Below are 21,000 nucleotides of genomic sequence, written 5' to 3'. Positions count from 1 at the left end.
CACAGCTAGAAGCCCAAATATTTTTTCAGAGGTAGATGCAGAAAAAAATGATATTCAGTTTGCAACCTGATGGAGGTCAGTATAGATGGACTAATAGAACAAGTCCCACACACTGCTAGAAAGCCAAATATTTTTTCAGAGCTAGATGCAGAAAAATATTATATTCAATTTGCAACCTGATGGAGGTCAGTATAGATGGACTAATAGAACAAGTCCCACACACAGCTTGAAGCCCAAATATTTTTTCAGAGTTAGATGCAGAAAAAAATGATATTCAGTTTGCAATCTGATGGAGGTCAGTATAGATGGACTAATAGAACAAGTCACACACACTGCTAGAAGGCCAAATATTTTTTCAGAGCTAGATGCAGACAGAAAATTATTTTGAATTTGCAACCTGATGGAGGTCAGTATAGATGGACTAATAGAACAAGTCCCACACACTGCTAGAAGGCCAAATATTTTTTCAGAGGTAGATGCAGAAAAATATTATATTCAGTTTGCATCCTGATGGAGGTCAGTATAGATGGACTAATAGAACAAGTCCCACACACTGCTAGAAAGCCAAATATTTTTTCAGAGCTAGATGCAGAAAAATATTATATTCAATTTGCAACCTGATGGAGGTCAGTATAGATTGACTAACAGAACAAGTCCCACACACAGCTAGAAGCCCAAATATTTTTTCAGAGGTAGATGCAGAAAAAAATTATATTCAGTTTGCAACCTGATGGAGGACAGCATAGATGGTCTAATAGAACAAGACCCACACACTGCTAGAAGGCCATATATTTTTTCAGAGCTAGATGCAGAAAAATATTATATTCAATTTGCAACCTGATGGAGGTCAGTAAAGATGGACTAATAGAACAAGTCCCACACACAGCTAGAAGCCCAAATATTTTTTCAGAGGTAGATGCAGAAAAAAATTATATTCAGTTTGCAATCTGATGGAGGTCAGTATAGATGGACTAATAGAACAAGTCACACACACTGCTAGAAGGCCAAATATTTTTTCAAAGCTAGATGCAGACAGAAAATTATTTTGAATTTGCAACCTGATGGAGGTCAGTATAGATGGACTAATAGAACAAGTCAAACACACAGCTAGAAGCCCAAATATTTTTTCAGAGGTAGATGCAGAAAAAAATTATATTCAGTTTGCAACCTGATGGAGGTCAGTATAGATGGACTAATAGAACAAGTCCCACACACTGATAGAAGGCCAAATATTTTTTCAGAGCTAGATGCATATAAAAATTATTTTTAATTTGCAACCTGATGGAGGTCAGTATAGATGGACTAATAGAACAAGTCAAACACACAGCTAGAAGCCCAAATATTTTTTCAGATGTAGATGCAGAAAAAAATTATATTCAGTTTGCAACCTGAAGGAGGTCAGTATAGATGGACTAATAGAACAAGTCCCACACACTGCTAGAAGGCCAAATATTTTTTCAGAGCTAGATGCAGAAAAATATTATATTCAATTTGCAACCTGATGGAGGTCAGTATAGATGGACTAATAGAACAAGTCCCACACACAGCTAGAAGCCCAAATATTTTTTCAGAGGTAGCTGCAGAAAAAAATTATATTCAGTTTGCAACCTGATGGAGGTCAGTATAGATGGACTAATAGAACAAGTCCCACACACTGCTAGAAAGCCAAATATTTTTTCACAGCTAGATGCAGAAAAATATTATATTCAATTTGCAACCTGATGGAGGTCAGTATAGATGGACTAATAGAACAAGTCCCACACACAGCTTGAAGCCCAAATATTTTTTCAGAGGTAGATGCAGAAATAAATTATATTCAGTTTGCAATCTGATGGAGGTCAGTATAGATGGTCTAATAGAACAAGTCCCACACACTGCTAGAAGGCCAAATATTTTTTCAGAGCTAGATGCAGATAAAAATTATTTTTAATTTGCAACCTGATGGAGGTCAGTATAGATGGACTAAGAGAACAAGTCCCACACACTTCTAGAAGGCCAAATATTTTTTCAGAGCTAGATGCAGATAAAAATTATTTTTAATTTGCAACCTGATGGAGGTCAGTATAGATGGACTAATAGAACAAGTCCCACACACAGCTAGCAGCCAAAATATTTTTTCAGAGGTAGATGCAGAAAAAAATTATATTCAGATTGCAACCTGAAGGAGGTCAGTATAGATGGACTAATAGAACAAGTCTCACACACTGCTAGAAGGCCAAATATTTTTTCAGAGCTAGATGCAGAAAAAAAATATTTTTAATTTGCAACCTGATGGAGGTCAGTATAGATGGACTAATAGAACAAGTCCCACACACTGCTGGAAGGCCAAATATTTTTTCAGAGCTAGATGCAGATAAAAATTATTTTTAATTTGCAACCTGATGGAGTTCAGTATAGATGGACTAAGAGAACAAGTCCGACACACTTTTAGAAGGCCAAATATTTTTTCAGAGCTAGATGCAGATAAAAATTATTTTTAATTTGCAACCTGATGGAGGTCAGTATAGATGGACTAATAGAACAAGTCCCACACACTGCTAGAAGGCCAAATATTTTTTCAGAGCTAGATGCAGAAAAATATTATATTCAATTTGCAACCTGATGGAGGTCAGTATAGATGGACTAATAGAACAAGTCCCACACACAGCTAGAAGCCCAAATATTTTTTCAGAGGTAGATGCAGAAAAAAATTATATTCAGTTTGCAACCTGATGGAGGTCAGTATAGATGGACTAATAGAACAAGTCCCACACACTGCTAGAAGGCCTAATATTTTTTCAGAGCTAGATGCAGAAAAATATTATATTCAATTTGCAACCTGATGGAGGTCAGTATAGATGGACTAATAGATCAAGTCCCACACACAGCTAGAAGCCCAAATATTTTTTCAGAGGTAGATGCAGAAAAAAGTTATATTCAGCTTGCAACCTGATGGAGGTCAGTATAGATGGACTAATAGAACAAGTCCCACACACTGCTAGAAGGCCAAATATTTTTCAGAGCTAGATGCAGATAAAAATTATTTTTAATTTGCAACCTGATGGAGGTCAGTATAGATGGAATAATAGAACAAGTCCCACACACAGCTAGAAGCCCAAATATTTTTTCAGAGGTAGATGTAGAAAAAAGTTATATTCAGTTTGAAACCTGATGGAGGTCAGTATAGATGGACTAATAGAACAAGTCCCACACACTGCTAGAAGGCCAAATATTTTTTCAGAGCTAGATGCAGAAAAATATTATATTCAGTTTGCAACCTGATGGAGGTCAGTATAGATGGACTAATAGAACAAGTCCCACACACAGCTAGAAGCCCAAATATTTTTTCAGAGGTAGATGCAGAAAAAAATTATATTCAGTTTGCAACCTGAAGGAGGTCAGTATAGATGGACTAATAGAACAAGTCCCACACACTGCTAGAAGGCCAAATATTTTTTCAGAGCTAGATGCAGAAAAAAATTATATTCAGTTTGCAACCTGATGGAGGTCAGTATAGATGGACTAATAGAACAAGTCCCACACACAGCTAGATGGCCAAATATTTTTTCAGAGCTAGATGCAGATAAAAATTATTTTTAATTTGCAACCTGATGGAGGTTAGTATAGATGGACTAAGAGAACAAGTCCCACACACTTCTAGAAGGCCAAATATTTTTTCAGAGCTAGATGCAGATAAAAATTATTTTTAATTTGCAACCTGATGGAGGTCAGTATAAATGGACTAATAGAACAAGTCCCACACACTGCTAGAAGGCCAAATATTTTTTCAGAGCTAGATGCAGAAAAATATTATATTCAATTTGCAACCTGATGGAGGTCATTATAGATGGACTAATAGAACAAGTCCCACACACAGCTAGAAGCCCAAATATTTTTTCAGAGCTAGATGCAGAAAAAAATTATATTCAGTTTGCAACCTGATGGAGGTCAGTATAGATGGACTAATAGAACAAGTCCCACACACTGCTAGAAGGCCAAATATTTTTTCAGAGCTAGATGGAGACAAAAAATTATTTTGAATTTGCAACCTGATGGAGGTCAGTATAGATGGACTAATAGAACAAGTCCCACACACTGCTAGAAGGCCAAACATTTTTTCAGAGCTAGATGCAGAAAAATATTATATTCATTTTGCAACCTGATGGAGGTCTGTATAGATGGGCTAATAGAACAAGTCCCACACACAGCTAGAAGCCCAAATATTTTTTCTGAGGTAGATGGAGAAAAAAATTATATTCAGTTTGCAACCTGATGGAGGTCAGTATAGATGGACTAATAGAACAAGTCCCACACACTGCTAGAAGGCCAAATATTTTTTCAGAGCTAGATGCAGAAAAATATTATATTCAATTTGCAACCTGATGGAGGTCAGTATAGATGGACTAATAGAACAAGTCCCACACACAGCTAGAAGCCCAAATATTTTTTCAGAGGTAGATGCAGAAAAAAATTATATTCAGTTTGCAACCTGATGGTGGTCAGTATAGATGGACTAATAGAACAAGTCCCACACACTGCTAGAAGGCCAAATATTTTTTCAGAGCTAGATGCAGAAAAATATTATATTCAATTTGCAACCTGATGGAGGTCAGTATAGATGGACTAATAGAACAAGTCCCACACACTGCTAGAAGGCCAAATATTTTTTCAGAGCTAGATGCAGATAAAAATTATTTTTAATTTGCAACCTAATTGAGGTCAGTATATATGGACTAATAGAACAAGTCCCACACACTGCTAGAAGGCCAAATATTTTTTCAGAGCTAGATGCAGAAAAATATTATATTCAATTTGCAACCTGATGGAGGTCAGTATAGATGGACTAATAGAACAAGTCCCACACACAGCTTGAAGCCCAAATATTTTTTCAGAGGTAGATGCAGAAAAAAATTATATTCCTTTTGCAACCTGATGGAGGTCAGTATAGATGGACTAATAGAACAAGTCCCACACACTGCTAGAAGGCCAAATATTTTTTCAGAGCTAGATGCAGAAAAAAATTATATTCAGTTTGCAACCTGATGGAGGTCAGTATAGATGGCCTAATAGAACAAGTCCCACACACTGCTAGAAGGCCAAATATTTTTTCAGTGCTAGATGCAGAAAAATATTATATTCAATTTGCAACCTGATGGAGGTCAGTATAGATGGACTAATAGAACAAGTCCCACACACAGCTAGAAGCCCAAATATTTTTTCAGAGGTAGATGCAGAAAAAAATTATATTCAGTTTGCAACCTGATGAAGGTCAGTATAGATGGACTAATAGAACAAGTCCCACACACTGCTAGAAGGCCAAATATTTTTTCAGAGCTAGATGCAGAAAAATATTATATTCAATTTGCAACCTGATGGAGGTCAGTATAGATGGACTAATAGAACAAGTCCCACACACAGCTAGAAGCCCAAATATTTTTTCAGAGGTAGATGCAGAAAAAAATTATATTCAGTTTGCAACCTGATGGAGGTCAGTATAGATGGACTAATAGAACAAGTCCCACACACTGCTAGAAGGCCAAATATTTTTTCAGAGCTAGATGCTGAAAAATATTATATTCAATTTGCAACCTGATGGAGGTCAGTATAGATGGACTAATAGATCAAGTCCCACACACAGCTAGAAGCCCAAATATTTTTTCGGAGGTAGATGCAGAAAAAAATTATATTCAGCTTGCAACCTGATGGAGGTCAGTATAGATGGACTAATAGAACAAGTCCCACACACTGCTAGAAGGCCAAATATTTTTTCAGAGCTAGATGCAGATAAAAATTATTTTTAATTTGCAACCTGATTGAGGTCAGTATATATGGACTAATAGAACAAGTCCCACACACTGCTAGAAGGCCAAATATTTTTTCAGAGCTAGATGCAGAAAAATATTATATTCAATTTGCAACCTGATGGAGGTCAGTATAGATGGACTAATAGAACAAGTCCCACACACAGCTTGAAGCCCAAATATTTTTTCAGAGGTAGATGCAGAAAAAAATTATATTCATTTTGCAACCTGATGGAGGTCAGTATAGATGGACTAATAGAACAAGTCCCACACACTGCTAGAAGGCCAAATATTTTTTCAGAGCTAGATGCAGAAAAAAATTAGATTCAGTTTGCAACCTGATGGAGGTCAGTATAGATGGACTAATAGAACAAGTCCCACACACTGCTAGAAGGCCAAATATTTTTTCAGTTCTAGATGCAGAAAAATATTATATTCAATTTGCAACCTGATGGAGGTCAGTATAGATGGACTAATAGAACAAGTCCCACACACAGCTAGAAGCCCAAATATTTTTTCAGAGGTAGATGCAGAAAAAAATTATATTCAGTTTGCAACCTGATGAAGGTCAGTATAGATGGACTAATAGAACAAGTCCCACACACTGCTAGAAGGCCAAATATTTTTTCAGAGCTAGATGCAGAAAAATATTATATTCAATTTGCAACCTGATGGAGGTCAGTATAGATGGACTAATAGAACAAGTCCCACACACAGCTAGAAGCCCAAATATTTTTTCAGAGGTAGATGCAGAAAAAAATTATATTCAGTTTGCAACCTGATGGAGGTCAGTATAGATGGACTAATAGAACAAGTCCCACACACTGCTAGAAGGCCAAATATTTTTTCAGAGCTAGATGCTGAAAAATATTATATTCAATTTGCAACCTGATGGAGGTCAGTATAGATGGACTAATAGATCAAGTCCCACACACAGCTAGAAGCCCAAATATTTTTTCAGAGGTAGATGCAGAAAAAAATTATATTCAGCTTGCAACCTGATGGAGGTCAGTATAGATGGACTAATAGAACAAGTCCCACACACTGCTAGAAGGCCAAATATTTTTTCAGAGCTAGATGCAGATAAAAATTATTTTTAATTTGCATCCTGATGGAGGTCAGTATAGATGGACTAATAGAACAAGTCCCACACACAGCTAGAAGCCCAAATATTTTTTCAGAGGTAGATGCAGAAAAAAATTATATTCAGTTTGCAACCTGATGGAGGTCAGTATAGATGGACTAATAGAACAAGTCCCACACACTGCTAGAAGGCCAAATATTTTTTCAGAGCTAGATGCAGATAAAAATTATTTTTAATTTGCAATCTGATGGAGGTCAGTATAGATGGACTAATAGAACAAGTTCCACACACAGCTAGAAGCCCAAATATTTTTTCAGAGGTAGATGCAGAAAAAAATTATATTCAGTTTGCAACCTGAAGGAGGTCAGTATAGATGGACTAATAGAACAAGTCCCACACACTGCTAGAAGGCCAAATATTTTTTCAGAGCTAGATGCAGAAAAATAATATATTCAATTTGCAACCTGATGGAGGTCAGTATAGATGGACTAATAGAACAAGTCCCACACACTGCTGGAAGGCCAAATATTTTTTCAGAGCTAGATGCAGATAAAAATTATTTTTAATTTGCAACCTGATGGAGGTCAGTATAGATGGACTAAGAGAACAAGTCCCACACACTGCTAGAAGGCCAAATATTTTTTCAGAGCTAGATGCAGATAAAAATTATTTTTAATTTGCAACCTGATGGAGGTCAGTATAGATGGACTAATAGAACAAGTCCCACACACTGCTAGAAGGCCAAATAATTTTGCAGAGCTAGATGCAGAAAAATATTATATTCAATTTGCAACCTGATGGAGGTCAGTATAGATGGACTAATAGAACAAGTCCCACACACAGCTAGAAGCCCAAATATTTTTACAGAGGTAGATGCAGAAAAAAATTATATTCAGTTTGCAACCTGATGGAGGTCAGTATAGATGGACTAATAGAACAAGTCCCACACACTGCTAGTAGGCCAAATATTTTTTCAGAGCTAGATGGAGACAAAAAATTATTTTGAATTTGCAACCTGATGGAGGTCAGTATAGATGGACTAATAGAACAAGTCCCACACACTGCTAGAAGACCAAACATTTTTTCAGAGCTAGATGCAGAAAAATATTATATTCAATTTGCATCCTGATGGAGGTCAGTATAGATGGACTAATAGAACAAGTCCCACACACAGCTAGAAGCCCAAATATTTTTTTAGAGGTAGATGCAGATAAAAATTATTTTTAATTTGCAACCTGATTGAGGTCAGTATATATAGACTAATAGAACAAGTCCCACACACTGCTAGAAGGCCAAATATTTTTTCAGAGCTAGATGCAGAAAAATATTATATTCAATTTGCAACCTGATGGAGGTCAGTATAGATGGACTAATAGAACAAGTCCCACACACAGCTTGAAGCCCAAATATTTTTTCAGAGGTAGATGCAGAAAAAAAATATATTCCTTTTGCAACCTGATGGAGGTCAGTATAGATGGACTAATAGAACAAGTCCCACACACTGCTAGAAGGCCAAATATTTTTTCAGAGCTAGATGCAGAAAAAAATTATATTCAGTTTGCAACCTGATGGAGGTCAGTATAGATGGACTAATAGAACAAGTCCCACACTGCTAGAAGGCCAAATATTTTTTCAGAGCTAGATGCAGAAAAATATTATATTCAATTTGCAACCTGATGGAGGTCAGTATAGATGGACTAATAGAACAAGTCCCACACACAGCTAGAAGCCCAAATATTTTTTCAGAGGTAGATGCAGAAAAAAATTATATTCAGTTTGCAACCTGATGAAGGTCAGTATAGATGGACTAATAGAACAAGTCCCAAACACTGCTAGAAGGCCAAATATTTTTTCAGATCTAGATGCAGAAAAATATTATATTCAATTTGCAACCTGATGGAGGTCAGTATAGATGGACTAATAGAACAAGTCCAACACACAGCTAGAAGCCCAAATATTTTTTCAGAGGTAGATGCAGAAAAAAATTATATTCAGTTTGCAACCTGATGGAGATCAGTATAGATGGACTAATAGAACAAGTCCCACACACTGCTAGAAGGCCAAATATTTTTTCAGAGCTAGATGCTGAAAAATATTATATTCAATTTGCAACCTGATGGAGGTCAGTATAGATGGACTAATAGATCAAGTCCCACACACAGCTAGAAGCCCAAATATTTTTTCAGAGGTAGATGCAGAAAAAAATTATATTCAGCTTGCAACCTGATGGAGGTCAGTATAGATGGACTAATAGAACAAGTCCCACACACTGCTAGAAGGCCAAATATTTTTTCAGAGCTAGATGCAGATAAAAATTATTTTTAATTTGCATCCTGATGGAGGTCAGTATAGATGGACTAATAGAACAAGTCCCACACACAGCTAGAAGCCCAAATATTTTTTCAGAGGTAGATGCAGAAAAAAATTATATTCAGTTTGCAACCTGATGGAGGTCAGTATAGATGGACTAATAGAAAAAGTCCCACACACTGCTAGAAGGCCAAATATTTTTTCAGAACTAGATGCAGATAAAAATTATTTTTAATTTGCAATCTGATGGAGGTCAGTATAGATGGACTAATAGAACAAGTCCCACACACAGCTAGAAGCCCAAATATTTTTTCAGAGGTAGATGCAGAAAAAAATTATATTCAGTTTGCAACCTGAAGGAGGTCAGTATAGATGGACTAATAGAACAAGTCCCACGCACTGCTAGAAGGCCAAATATTTTTTCAGAGCTAGATGCAGAAAAATAATATATTCAATTTGCAACCTGATGGAGGTCAGTATAGATGGACTAATAGAACAAGTCCCACACACTGCTGGAAGGCCAAATATTTTTTCAGAGCTAGATGCAGATAAAAATTATTTTTAATTTGCAACCTGATGGAGGTCAGTATAGATGGACTAAGAGAACAAGTCCCACACACTGCTAGAAGGCCAAATATTTTTTCAGAGCTAGATGCAGATAAAAATTATTTTTAATTTGCAACCTGATGGAGGTCAGTATAGATGGACTAATAGAACAAGTCCCACACACTGCTAGAAGGCCAAATATTTTTGCAGAGCTAGATGCAGAAAAATATTATATTCAATTTGCAACCTGATGGAGGTCAGTATAGATGGACTAATAGAACAAGTCCCACACACTGCTAGAAGGCCAAATATTTTTGCAGAGCTAGATGCAGAAAAATATTATATTCAATTTGCAACCTGATGGAGGTCAGTATAGATGGACTAATAGAACAAGTCCCACACACAGCTAGAAGCCCAAATATTTTTACAGAGGTAGATGCAGAAAAAAATTATATTCAGTTTGCAACCTGATGGAGGTCAGTATAGATGGACTAATAGAACAAGTCCCACACACTGCTAGTAGGCCAAATATTTTTTCAGAGCTAGATGGAGACAAAAAATTATTTTGAATTTGCAACCTGATGGAGGTCAGTATAGATGGACTAATAGAACAAGTCCCACACACTGCTAGAAGACCAAACATTTTTTCAGAGCTAGATGCAGAAAAATATTATATTCAATTTGCAACCTGATGGAGGTCAGTATAGATGGACTAATAGAACAAGTCCCACACACAGCTAGAAGCCCAAATATTTTTTCAGAGGTAGATGCAGATAAAAATTATTTTTAATTTGCAACCTGATTGAGGTCAGTATATATAGACTAATAGAACAAGTCCCACACACTGCTAGAAGGCCAAATATTTTTTCAGAGCTAGATGCAGAAAAATATTATATTCAATTTGCAACCTGATGGAGGTCAGTATAGATGGACTAATAGAACAAGTCCCACACACAGCTTGAAGCCCAAATATTTTTTCAGAGGTAGATGCAGAAAAAAAATATATTCCTTTTGCAACCTGATGGAGGTCAGTATAGATGGACTAATAGAACAAGTCCCACACACTGCTAGAAGGCCAAATATTTTTTCAGAGCTAGATGCAGAAAAAAATTATATTCAGTTTGCAACCTGATGGAGGTCAGTATAGATGGACTAATAGAACAAGTCCCACACTGCTAGAAGGCCAAATATTTTTTCAGAGCTAGATGCAGAAAAATATTATATTCAATTTGCAACCTGATGGAGGTCAGTATAGATGGACTAATAGAACAAGTCCCACACACAGCTAGAAGCCCAAATATTTTTTCAGAGGTAGATGCAGAAAAAAATTATATTCAGTTTGCAACCTGATGAAGGTCAGTATAGATGGACTAATAGAACAAGTCCCACACACTGCTAGAAGGCCAAATATTTTTTCAGAGCTAGATGCAGAAAAATATTATATTCAATTTGCAACCTGATGGAGGTCAGTATAGATGGACTAATAGATCAAGTCCCACACACAGCTAGAAGCCCAAATATTTTTTCAGAGGTAGATGCAGAAAAAAATTATATTCAGCTTGCAACCTGATGGAGGTCAGTATAGATGGACTAATAGAACAAGTCCCACACACTGCTAGAAGGCCAAATATTTTTTCAGAGCTAGATGCAGATAAAAATTATTTTTAATTTGCATCCTGATGGAGGTCAGTATAGATGGACTAATAGAACAAGTCCCACACACAGCTAGAAGCCCAAATATTTTTTCAGAGGTAGATGCAGAAAAAAATTATATTCAGTTTGGAACCTGATGGAGGTCAGTATAGATGGACTAAAAGAACAAGTCCCACACACTGCTAGAAGGCCAAATATTTTTTAAGAGCTAGATGCAGATAAAAATTATTTTTTATTTGCAACCTCATGGAGGTCAGTATAGATGGACTAATAGAACAATCCCATACACTGCTAGAAGGCCAAATATTTTTTCAGAGCTAGATGCAGATAAAAATTATTTTTAATTTGCAACCTGATGGAGGTCAGTATAGATGAACTAATAGAACAAGTCCCACACACTGCTAGAAGGCCAAATATTTTTTCAGAGCTAGATGCAGACAAAAAATTATATTCAATTTGCAACCTGATGGAGGTCAGTATAGATGGACTAATAGAACAAGTCCCACACACAGCTAGAAGCCCAAATATTTTTTCAGAGGTAGATGCAGAAAAAAATTATATTCAGTTTGCAACCTGATGGAGGTCAGTATAGATGGACTAATATAACAAGTCCCACACAGCTAGAAGGCCAAATATTTTTTCAGAGCTAGATGCAGAAAAAAATTATATTCAATTTGCAACCTTATGGAGGTCAGTATAGATGGACTAATAGAATGATGCTATGCCCAAAAGGTTTTACTTCACTAGGTGCAGTAAAAAAATTGGTATTCTATACACAGGTGGTGTAGCTTGCAACACAGATAGGCTACTCCACTGACTAACACACTCTGCAATAGGCCAAAAAGGATTAGCTTTGCTAGATTTAGCCAAATGCTGTGAAAAAAACTTGCACAGCACTGGCACAGACGTGCCTGGCAAAAACTGATAGGAACTGATGTAACTTAGTCCTGAAAAGGACTGCAATTACAATTAGTCTTTACTCCCACAACCTATCTATTTAAGAGCACAGACCTGCCTTATAAAAGTCATAGGAAATGCTGTAACCTAGTCCTTAAAAGGACTACAATCACAACTATTCCCTACTCCCAAGCTATCTGTAGATTTGTGTGAAAATTGGCTTGAAATTAACAAGGTATAGCGCACACAGCAACAGCGGTGCCGTCTAACACGCAGCTGCAGCAGTGAGAAAATGGTGGCGACGGGGAAAATGGCTGGGTCTTATAGGGCAAGGACATGTGACATACACTGCCAATGACACATGCCCTTGCTTGTGTGAAAAAAAGCACTTCGCTCCGTGTGTGCGCTGCTGATAGGCTGACAGATTGCACCTCCCCACTGTAAATGCGGGAAAGAGAAAAAAAAAATGGAGATCTTCATTATTCCTGCAGAGATCCATTCCCTGCCCCTCCCCCCACCACGCTGTACACTCAAACTGCGTATTAACATTAGTTTTCATCATTACTGAGCATAAATCCAGTTATGATTTTGGTGCACGAACAGTTATCAAACATAACCTCGAACAGCCGAATTTTTTTCAAATCGTTCGTGTTCGCCGAACGGCTCGAACACCGCCCAAAACAGCTCGAATTTAAGATTGGCGAACAGTTCGAGTCGAACAACGCTCATCACTAGTTCTGACGTAAAGCCTGGGCCAACGAGATCCAGAGGTGGGGCAAATCACGCTGTAGGAGTGGTCTCAGATCAGGGACCTATGAAGTTGACGCGCCCCCTGGGCCGTGAGGTACCCGGAGCCGGGCCTGTAGACGCAGGGGGTTGTAGTCACTGTGGCGGCGACCCGGTCCGTGACCCAGGGCGGTCAATCCAAGTGTAATTTGTGTATATGGGTTTTATAATGTCCGACTACACCACCTGTGGAGTGCGGCCAAAGGGGCCGCCGCTGCGGAGCAGTCCTCTGAAGCTGGTGGTTTTGCAGCATTGGTATTATTACTCCCCACAGGAAGAGTGTAGCTTCAGGGCAGTGTGGGTGGATGATGGTGGTTGTAGTGCAGGGAGTCAGTAATGAACACAGAGTCCGTGTGATGCAGTCCCAAGATCTTTACTCACAGTTGTTGCAGTCCAGATTACAGGTACCAGAGCAATATCCCCTGTCGTGCTGTGCGTACTCAGTGAGGGGCTCAGTCCACCCCCAGATAGCTCCGGAGTACTTAGCAGGACCCCCTTCTGTGTGTCCTTTCTCTGGCCTTCTCCCTGCACCTCACACCCAGTGACACTTCTATCTGGTGTCCTCGGGTCTTGGCAGGCGACGTGTGTTCCGTCCCCTGGGTCCTATGTGGCTACCTTCTTAGTGAGACTTGTGTGGACTTTGGCCTGCAGTGCATGAAAAGCTGCAGCCTCCGGTTTCAAGTTGAGCCTTGCTGTTTCTCCGCTAGTTGAGGGACCGGTTCCCCTTATCTGGCCTGACCCCTCTACCTCCTGGTAGCAGCGGGCGTACGGGTGGCCTTCTGCACGGTCCATACCCTTAGGGTCCTTTCGGTTCCTGGAGCCTTCCTGCTCCCACTCCTCTCTTCTCTCCTTCAGTCCTGGGCCTCCCAGGCTAGGCCCGCCTCCCGAGCAGAGCTCATGCAGAGCCTCTGCTCCTGTCACTTCTCCTCCTCTGACTGGCTTGCTCTTTCTAAGATGGCTTCCTATTTATACTCTCCCTGTCATGTGCTCCCCTAAGCTGCTTTCTCCACCCACCCCCACTACATAGGACCCTCCCACCAGCTAGGGACCTGGGACTGTGCTCTCCCTTAGGAGCAATCTCGCCCTACCCCCACTGCGGGTATGTGTTGGATGCAGGTGTTAGGGTCCCGAGCCATACTCCTTCCTTACCTGAGGGGGAGATACCACACCTCTGGGTGAGATGCAGTACCTCTGTGGCGACTGAACCCTCAGAGGCACCACACACCCTTCTGCACAGTTTTGAAATGGCGACGAAGATGTTTAGTGCTGACCACGATGCCATTATCAGCATGACTATTTTTGTGATTTACATGCTGGAGCACACGTTAATCAGAATTCAGAGTCAGGTGGTGGGACAAGAGGAGGTGGAGGAAATAGAGGAGGAGTCGTATGCGGAAGGGATAACATCTCCAAGGTCCAGACGGTCAGCAGCACCAAGGCGGCAGACTTGGGAGGGTGGGGGAGAGGGATTAACCAGGGCGCATGGTAGCAGCCAAACTGTTGAGAAAGGTGCAGGAGCCGAGGAAGAAGTGGAGGACGAACTGGCGATGGGCATGTAAGACTCATCAGATGAGGGAGACCTTGATCACATTTCTGTTGTGTGAGGTTGGGGGGAGAGGGCAGAGGAAGGAAGCATGACTCTCAACACAACAAGGACTTGGTTCTCCTGGATGCGCAAGACACATGAGTGCCTTCTTGCTGCACTACCTGCAACATGACCCTCGGATTGTCAGAATTCGAAGTAATCCCGACTACTGAGTTGCCACACTCTTAGATCCCCGGTACAAAAGTAAATTTGCCGAAATAATTCCTGCCATAGAAAGGCATTCACGCATGCAGAAGTATCTGCAGAGGCTGTTGCAGAATCTTACATGTGCTTTTCCACAAAACACCAGTGGTGCACGTAGTGAATCTCACAGTTCTAACTTGCAAACCGTGGGACTGTCGAGTCTTCATCACTCAAACAGTAACAGTAACACAGTATCTGCTGGTAACAGCAATTTTGTGGAATCGTTTCACCACTTTTTTAGACCATCCTTTGCAAGGCCACAGGAGATAAGAAGTCTGACACATAGTCAATGCCTAGAGAGGATGGTACAGGAGTATCTCCAAGTGAACATCGAAGCTATGACTGTGTCACTGGACCCTTGCTCATTTTGGGCTTCCAATCTGGAAAAATGGCCGGAGCTCGCCACTCACGCCTTGGAGATCTTGTCATGCCCTGCAGCCAGCGTTCTCTCTGAATGTGTGTTCAGTGCTGCTGGTGGTATGCTGACACGCGGCTGTCCACTGAGAATGTAGACAGACTCACGTTCATAAAGATGAACAAATCATGGATCCGCAAGGACTTTTCTACCCCTGTGTCATCCTGGGGAGACTAAAAGCTTGAGGATTTGGTAAAATCACCTCATCAACCGTTTTAAGCAACTCTGGGGCAATTGATGCCACTTAAGTGGTGTCTGTGCCACAATTTTTGGAAAAAATGGAGACTCTTTTTGGAGTCCCCTTGCTGTGTTTTACGTGACGTTGGCATTGTCAATTCCAGGAGGGTTGGGTCGCCCCCCCCCCTTTTAACTGTAAGAAACTACATACACTATAGTTTGGGGTAACACAGATGGTTGAGTCTGAAGAGCTGTTTACTCAGAGGTCTGCTCCAAAGCTTCAGTGTCTGCTAGTCAGCGTAGAATTTTTAACTGCATCTAGCCTAGGCAATACTTTGGGCGAAGTAGCCCAGCTGCAAAGCAAGCTGCACCGCCTGTGTATCTAATAAGAATTTTTAAATGCATCTAGCCTAGGCAGACTGTGGGGACCCCCAACCAAACCCAGACGCTAAGCCCCCCTACCGCCCCCCTTTCCTTGACAATAAACTAATGTAACTCTTACAACTGGATGGGTGAGGATTGGTCACAGCTTTATTAACTCTTTATACTCATTCCATTAGAAAGGCATTTTATTTCTAAAATAATTCAGCTTGTTGCAGCATGCCCTGTGTCTCCACACCGGCAAGTTGGCCAACAAGTGTAACTCTCTAACATGTCCTTTCTATTTCCAGGCCACGGAGGAACCTGCGTACTCTTATGCAGGACTCTGACCCCCTTCCATCACTCTTAACGCTTGTTCCACTCCGTCCTGGATTCCTGACAGGAATATGTCTAGCCCAATATCCATTAAGTGAACACCGTCGGGCCATATGAGGCCTGCTTTATCTCCTTCCAGTTGTCGGTGTTGTATCACTACACCGCCTCTGTCTCTTCTAAATTTTGCCATCCGAATATTTATTACCCGCCTTGTCCATTCGATGGCCGTGATGTCTCGCGCACCTTGCCATACCTCTATCGGCACAATCTCTGACCATACTATGGTTAGTTTTGTGAAAAATTCTCTGAAGCTCTCAGTGTCTAGTTTCATTATTGCCATTAGTTATGCGCTCTTGTGATGACCTAGGTCGTTTCCCCGGGCCTGTATAACTTAGATGACCGGACCTCTTGCCTCTCTCCCTACCTTGATTACCTCCATTAGTACCTGTGGCCATAGCAGGCCTCTAATACCTCTCCAGTTGAAATATGTGTTATGAAACTCTAATTTCCTCCCGCCTGGGAAGACTTTCCCCCTTTTTTCTGCCCAATATATATGCGAGTGGCCTATCACCCACACTGTTGGCTCAGCGTCACCTGTAAAAGAAACAAACCACGTTAGGATAACAAGCCCGGTCTTATGTATCTCACCAAACACGGGGATCGCCATCTCCCTATCCTCTGAACTTCCGTTTCTGACAGAGCTGCTCTTGCTGATTCCGTGGCCGCGCCTATGCGGAATGAGTGTGTCCCATAATCTTTGGGGTGGTTCCCTGCCGATGTTATGTATTTATTAAATATAGCTTGGAACTGGTATCTTGATAATGGCGCTCCATCAATGTGTGATAGGAAGAAATTACTTTGTGATCTGATGGTTATGTATGTTTTTACTTTTGGTACCCGACTCAGTGTACCGTTTGTGGGTTGTAGAAGTACCCAAGTGCCCCTGTCCGCTGGAACCGTTTTCAATTGGCGTATGCGTAGATGTATTGCATTTTTGGCTATGACTACGTCCTGGTGTAATAAGCCTCCACTGGTGGTAATTTTGGATTGAGGGACTAATTCGCTTATGCATAGCGCCCCGAAGAAGGCGATCGCAAATGCAGTAGACAGTAGTGTTGCTTCAAATTGTGAGTGTCATGTTAATGGTGTTAGGGATATGATGTGAGAAATCAGTTTTAGTGACACGGGACGGGACGTCTACACTCCTGACTTGGATGACCCCTTTTCCACCCTTTTATGGATTGTCTGATGATGAATCTCTTTGTCACATCTCCCCAATTCAGTAGATGGAAGTGAAATGCTACTCCGGTCAGACACTGCGGAGCTGACGCCCCTGATATGCCCCTCATCATTAGCTGGTGGAGAAATTCTATGGTGACTTATAATCTGGCTTGTTCACATTGGTCAACCCGTCTGCCTGCTACTAGCCGTGTCCACTCTTCCCATGCCTTACCGTATGCTTGCCACGTCGACGGGGCAACTGACACTCTGATTAATGGCTTCAACTATTCGCCACTAGATCCAATAGGGAGGGTGGGCAACTGTTGCCCGATGGGTGGGCGTTGGGGAAGAGCTCTGTGAAAATCTGCCAATTGAATTGTGATAAAGCATTAGCAGCAGCTTTAGACCCCTCAGCATCGTGGCTAGCGGGGACCCATACATTGTGTTTTAGGCACAGGAATGCTAGCCGGCGAAGACGGGAGAGACGATGATGCCATCATATTAATGCAGTGCGCTAGGCTGGTGTCTTTTGTTATGAAGCGTATATTTTTGATAGCCAGCAGCGCGCCCCATATTTCTATTGCTACCACTATTGGGAAGAAAAATTTTTTTCCTGACTAGATGCAGCTAAAAATTATTATTAATTTCAAAGCTGGTGGAGCTTGGTATAGATGGCCTAATACAATGAGTACCACACTCTCCTACTATGCTCCAAATTATTTTCCAGGCAAGATGCAGCTAAAAATTATTAGTAATTTGAAAGCTGGTGGAGCTTAGTATAAATGGCCTAATAGAATGAGTACCACACACAGCTAATATGCCCAAAATTAGTTTACAGGCAAGATGCAGCTAAAAATTATTTTGAATTTGCGACCTGGTGGAGGTTAGTATAGATGGACTAATAGAACAAGTCCCACACACTGCTACAAGCCCAAGCCCAAATATTTTTTCAGAGCTAGATGCAGATAAAAATTATTTTGAATTTGCAACCTATTGGAGGTTAGTATAGATGGACTAATAGAACAAGTCCCACACACTGCTACAAGCCCAAGCCCAAATATTTATTCATAGCTAGATGCAGATAAAAATTATTTTGAATTTGCAACCTGGTGGAAGTTAGTATAGATGGACTAATAGAACAGGTCCCATACACTGCTAGAAGCCGAAGCCCAAATATTTTTTCAGAGCTAGATGCAGATAAAAATTATTTTGAATTTGCGACCTGGTGGAGGTTAGCATAGATGGACTAATAGAACAAGTCCCACACACTGCTACAAGCCGAAGCCCAAATATTTTTTCAGAGCTAGATACAGATAAAAATTATTTTGAATTTCCAACCAGGTGGAGGTTAGTATAGATGGACTAATAGAACAAGTCCCACACACTGCTACAAGCCGAAATATTTTTTTTTTCAGAGCTAGATGCAGATAAAAATTATTTTGAATTTGCAACCTGGTGGAGGTTATTATAGATGGACTAATAGAAAGATGCTATGCCCAAAAGGTTTTACTTCACTAGGTGCAGTAAAAAAATTGGTATTCTATACACAGGTGGTGTAGCTTGCAACACAGATAGGCTACTCCACTGACTAACACTCACTGCAAGAGGCCAAAAAGGATTTGCTTTGCTAGATTTAGCCAAATGCTGTGAAAAAAAACTTGCACAGCACTAAAACAGACCTGCCTGGCAAAAAGTGATAGGAACTGATGTAACCTAGCCCTCAAAAGGACTGCAATTACAATTAGTCTTTACTCCCAACCTATATATTTAAGAGCACAGAACTGCCTCATAAAAGTGATAGGAACTGATGTAACCTAGCCCTGAAAAGGACTGCAATTACAATTAGTCTTTACTCCCAACCTATCTATTTAAGAGCACAGTCCTGCCGGATAAAAGTCGTAGGAAATTATGTAACCTAGTCCTTAAAAGGACTGCAATCACAACTATTCCCTACTACCAATCTGTAGATTTGTGCGAAAATTGGCTTCAAATTAACAAAGTATAGCGCACACAGCAACAGCGGTGCCGTCTAACATGCAACTGCAGCAGTGAGAAAATGGTAGCAACGGGGAAAATGGCTGGGTCTTATAGGGCAAGGACATGTGACATACACTGCCAATGACACATGCCCTTGCTTGTGTGAAAAAAAGCAGTTCGCTCCGTGTGTGCGCTGCTGATAGGCTGACAGATTGAACCTCCCCACTGTAAATGCGGGAAAGAGAAAAAAAAAATGGAGATCTTCATTATTTCTGCAGAGATCCATCCCCTGCCCCTCCCCCCGCCCCGCTGTACACTCAAACTGCATATTAACATTAATTTTCAGCATTACTGAGAAAAAATCTAGTTATGATTTTGGTGCACAAACAGTTATCGAACATAACCTCGAACAGCCAAATTTTTTTCAAATTGTTCGTGTTCGCCGAACGGCTCGAACACCACCCAAAACAGCTCGAATTTGAGATTGGCGAACAGTTCGAGTCAAACACCGCTCATCTCTATTGGCAGTTAAAAAAAAAAAAAATTTTGCATATCCTAATTTGCATTGTCTTTTACTCTGTTCCAGCCTGCGGACGTGCTGTGATTTACCAGGGGGGAAGGTAGCACCCCGAGGGTTCGGTCGCTACAGAGGTATTGCATCTCATCCAGATATGCGATATCTCACTTCCAGGTAAGGATGGAGTGTGAATCAGGACCCCGACACCTGCATGCATTACACCACATTTCCGGGGGGCAGGGCAACCGATATGCTCCAAGTAGAACTCTACAGTCCCTGTCCCTGGCTGGAGTGGGGGGAGGGAACACAGAGGAAGGGGGGACCCTGTAGTGCATAGGAGGGAGAGGGCAGTTCCTGGGTGCACCTAGAGGGAGGTATAAAAGGTGGGCACCATCTTAGTTCTGTGTGAAGTCGGACAGTTCAGTAGTTAGGAGAGGAGGAGGCTGGGAGCAGAGGCTCTGCATGGGCTCTGCTCCACAGGCAGGCCGAAGAGGGCGGCCGGAGCCTGGAGGAAGGAGAAGGAAGGAAGAGGAGTGGAGGAGGCTCCAAGAACAAGGAACAAAGGGACCCCAGGGGTGTGGACTGGCGAGTCACCACTGCACGCCCGAATCTACCTGCGTAGAAGGGTCAGGCCAAAGGGGGAGACCGGTCCCCGAAACTAGTGGAGGAGGGGAACTACCCTCAGCTATAAACCGGAGGCTGTGACATTTCATGTGGCGCAGCCCCTCGCTACACCCGCTAGGAAGGCACCACATAGGATCAGGGAAACTGGCACCAAGGTTTACCAGAGAAGGCCTGAGGCAGCTGGACAGAAGCTAGGTCACTGGCGGGGTATGACATGCCATAGAAAGGACACACAAAGGGGGTCCTGTGAAATGCTCCAAAGTTATCTGGGAGTAGGCCGAGCCCCTCACCTGGTGAACACAGTGCGATGTCGGACGTTATGACCAGCTGTAGTAACGTGGATAAAGAACTGTGAGTAAATACCCTGGACTGCATTACAGGACTCTGTGTCATTAATGCTGCTCCCACGCACCATCACCCCCAACTTCCACACTTGCTGCCCTGAGGCTATACTCTTCCCGTGTGGAGTTAGACTACCCTTGCTGCACACACCATCAGCCTCAGTGGTCTGCTCCGCAGCGGCGGTTC

This window comes from Phyllobates terribilis, unplaced genomic scaffold, assembly GCF_046119375.1.
Source record: "Phyllobates terribilis strain yellow unplaced genomic scaffold, ASM4611937v1 Scaffold_3__8_contigs__length_932513732, whole genome shotgun sequence".
Classification (NCBI taxonomy): domain Eukaryota; kingdom Metazoa; phylum Chordata; class Amphibia; order Anura; family Dendrobatidae; genus Phyllobates; species Phyllobates terribilis.
The sequence above is the reverse complement of the archived record's forward strand: the minus strand, read 5'-3'. Positions refer to the sequence as shown.